At 41.5% G+C, this 3,757-nt stretch overlaps 1 protein-coding gene across 5 annotated transcripts in view; it reads left to right on the top strand.

Moving 5' to 3' along the window:
- Nucleotides 1-3,757, top strand: part of OPHN1 (oligophrenin 1) — a 391,952-nt gene that overhangs the window by 372,637 nt on the left and 15,558 nt on the right. The gene's annotated exons all lie outside the window — the stretch shown is intronic.

Below are 3,757 nucleotides of genomic sequence, written 5' to 3' on the forward strand. Positions count from 1 at the left end.
TCTCGGCTCACCGCAACCTCCGCCTCCTGGGTTCAGGCAATTCCCCTGCCTCAGCCTCCTGAGTAGCTGGGACTATAGGCACTCGCTATCATGCCCAGCTATTTTTTGTATTTTTAGTAGAGACAGGGTTTTGCCATGTTAGCCAGGCTAGTCTCAAACTCCTGACTTCAGGTGATCCACCTGCCTTGGCCTCCAAAGTGCTGGGATCACAGGCATGAGACACCACACCTGGCCAAGAAGGTATTATTCTTCTTTTTTGGTTTTTGTTTTTAAATTAGGAAATGGAGGCTGCTGTAGATAAGTGACTTGCCAAAGATTCACAGCTAGTAACTGGCAGAGCTGGGATCTAAATCTTAGCATGTCTCATAGGCACCAAAGTCTGTGTCTTTTCCACTGAGGCAGAACAATCACTGTACCTTTCTATAAGAAGCTTTGAATCTGTGAACACTTGTTTTCTTATTCTCACTTTCCAGTTTGGGAGAAATAGGGACAAAGGGGCACAACTTGTGCAAAACTCTGGACTTTTGAAATTATTACAAGTTCGAGGTGTGGCTGATTTCAGAAAATTTAATTAACTATTACATTTAGAGACTCATGTTGAGAGATTGGAGCTAATCCATAGGGGGTTTTAGGGGACATAATTCTGTGAAGACAGTAAGGAATAATGGACAAAATAAGGATTTGAGTATCAGAAAGGCTTGGATCTAACTCCTAGCTCTTTTACTTTGTAGCTTTAAGGAATTTCACAATATGGCAAAATGTAAAACCTTAAAAAATGGTTAAGAATAATTTATTTGATAAATATTTATTGAGTACTTACCATGTACCTGGCCCCGTTCTATGTGCTGAGGACATAGGAATAAATAAGACTTATGAGGTCCCTGTTCTCTTGAGGTTTAGCTGAGAACAGGACAAACTATGGCCTGTGGACCATATTGGGTCCACTGCACTGCCTCTTTTTATGTAGCTTGTAAGCTAAGAATTCTTTTTTACATTTATTAATGTTTGGAATTAAAAAGGAATAATATTTCATGACATAAAAATGTGAAATTCAAACTTTGTCCATAAACATAAATGTACCCCTTCATTTACATATTGTCTATGGCTGCTTTCATGCCACAATGATGCAATTGAGTAGTAGCAACAAAGACTTTACAGCCTGCACAGCCCAAAATATTAACTGACATTTTACAGAAAAAGTTTGCTGGCCTTTACCTTAGATTCTAGAGTACTGATAAAAAACACATGAGGCCCAGAATGGGGGTCAGGAGGTTGGGGGAAGGTAGGACAGCAAGGAAGTGGTGGGAATGGAGTTAGTATATAAAAAACTTGCCATGTATCCTTAAACACTTAATGGAGCAGTGTCATAGATTTGGTTCCAAACTTTCTAGAGAAAACAAAAAGGGAGCAGCCACAATGGTTATATAACTAAATTCCTAAGGTAAAAACAAGCCAATTGTTCAGGTAAACCATAACTTTTCTGCTTTTGAGGCCAGGGAAAATTTTCCTCCATGGATTATTTCAGGTAACAGCCTCAGTCTGGACCAATGGCATTGTCTCAGAGCACAATTTAGGAAAAGCTATTTAATGTGGGGATGTGAGAGTGGGGGTCCAGTACAATTTTTACAAGTCCAATACAATTGCCACAAGTAATTGACTCTGAATGCTCTGGTTTGATTCACTGGTGCTGATGTGATCACTCATGTGATCACAGTTAATTTATTTAAGCTGTTTGCACCTTGCTTTCCAGATCTGTAAAATGGGAAAACAGTTTACCTGATAGAATTATTATTGCTAGGATTAAAAGGAATAACAAAATATCTGGTGCATAATCAGCATTCAAAATAGGACATTTATTTCCCTCCCCTCTCCCTCTTCTCACTGTGATTTGGCTTTTCTGGGACATAGCCAAGAAATGGCAAACTTTAATGTAGACCTCTGCTTCCGTTCGTAAGTCATGTAGTGACCTTCCTATCTATCTGGATAGAAGGTTGGGTAACTCAATTTATACTCATCACAGTAAAATTTGTCTTGTCTATTGCCAAGCCTTGAGATTGGCAAGATCCTATCAGTTCAGTGCACACAGTAACTCAGCCCTCCTTCCCTCCCTCCTGGAAAGTTCAATCCCAGTGGCATTCTCCTCTTCCCCTTCCTTCACAGTCCTGCCCTGGGCTGCTGGCGGCAGCTACTCTGATCTAATGGTCTCAGTTAATGTAAGTTCTGATCTGACTTGTTTCAGTATCAGCCTATCTAAATCTGGGCCTCAGCTTAGCCTGGCTTCATTTTCTGCTTTCAATCAGTTAGCAACAGGCTGGCATGATGCAGCTTTTTTTCAAAGCCCTGTGCTTCCAGCTTTGGCTACAGAAAGCAGAACTGAGATGGTTTGGGCCTAGGTGGAGAACCCGCCAAACCTCTGATACAGTTGCCTCTTTGAACCTTACCTACACTATCTACTCACTTCTTTCTTCCTCCTTGCTCCCTTCCTCATTCTGGCTGCTTCTAGTAGATTCCCCGGCATCTGAACAGTTATCAATTAAGCAAAAGCTGCACACAGCTCTGACCCTGTGCTATAATTGATGGTTGTTTACTCCTGGTACTAGCCAGTAACCTGAATGGCGGTATCAGAGGGAGGAAGCTGTCACCTCAGCCAGCCCACTCTGGACCTTGCAGTTGTCATCCCATTTCAGCTCTGTTGTTTAAGACTTTGCCTGCCGTTGAGTGGCATTAACATTCTTCACATTTTTCTCAGCAATTAAAAATAATGAAAGCATGGTACATGTTAAATTGCTTTTTTTTCATGATAGTCAACTTTAAAATAAGAATCAGTATTGTTTGCTGATGGAATTTTATCAAGGGTCCTTTTCTATTCCAGACATGAGCTTGATAATTTCACTTCTTCTCTTTCATCTAATCATTGTGATAAGCCTTGTGAGGTAGGATTTACCCTCCCCTTTTTATAGATGGAGAAACAGAGACTCACAGACACAAAACGACTTGCTCAGCGTTACGTAGGTTGTATGGTGCAGACGTGGGGCTTGACCTCAGCTTCTTGGATTCAAGATTGGAACTCTTTCTTTATACCATATTTCTTCAGCTGCTTTGGCCACCTTCTCCTTTCTGTTTCTCTAAGGACCACTTACTTTTGGGGGGTACAAAATTATACAAGCCGATTTTTTTTCTACCTTCATTTGAGTTTACTGCCTCTTAAGTGTCCTGGCTTTGCAAAAGGCAGGCATGTAGCTTCCACAAAGGGATTTAGGACTTTCCTTTGGGGAATGAAGAGGGAGGAGGGCTATAGCCCATCTACTTGACATGCATTTGTTTATTTAATCAGGCATAATCCTATGCAAAGGGAAAGACAAAGATGAAAAGCCATTGTCCCTGTCTTCCAAAGGTTTGTGGTGACACTGGCATGCAAACAATCAGTCCCAGCCCAATGTGAACCATATTCTAGAAGGGGCGAGAAAAAATTCTGGTAGGAGCATGGAGCAAGGAGACCTTCATTCTACCTGAGGTGTTGAGATAAAAGTGAAGAGCACACCATGGACTGGGACTTTATGACATATGGGTTGAGGGGCCCTTCTTAGCTCATTTCCTCTGTCTTGGCTGGAGAGGAAAGATTGGTTGCATGCTTTTGGGCTTGTAAGGCCTTGCTTGGTCACAGAGCCATCAGTTCTCCACTGAGGTGACTAATGCTATGAGTGGCATTTGCATCTGCTCTAAAAGTATTAGGAACAGACTTGCTCTCACAGTAATG

Source organism: Cebus imitator, unplaced genomic scaffold (assembly GCF_001604975.1).
Source record: "Cebus imitator isolate Cc_AM_T3 unplaced genomic scaffold, Cebus_imitator-1.0 Scaffold685, whole genome shotgun sequence".
Taxonomy (NCBI): Eukaryota; Metazoa; Chordata; class Mammalia; order Primates; family Cebidae; genus Cebus; species Cebus imitator.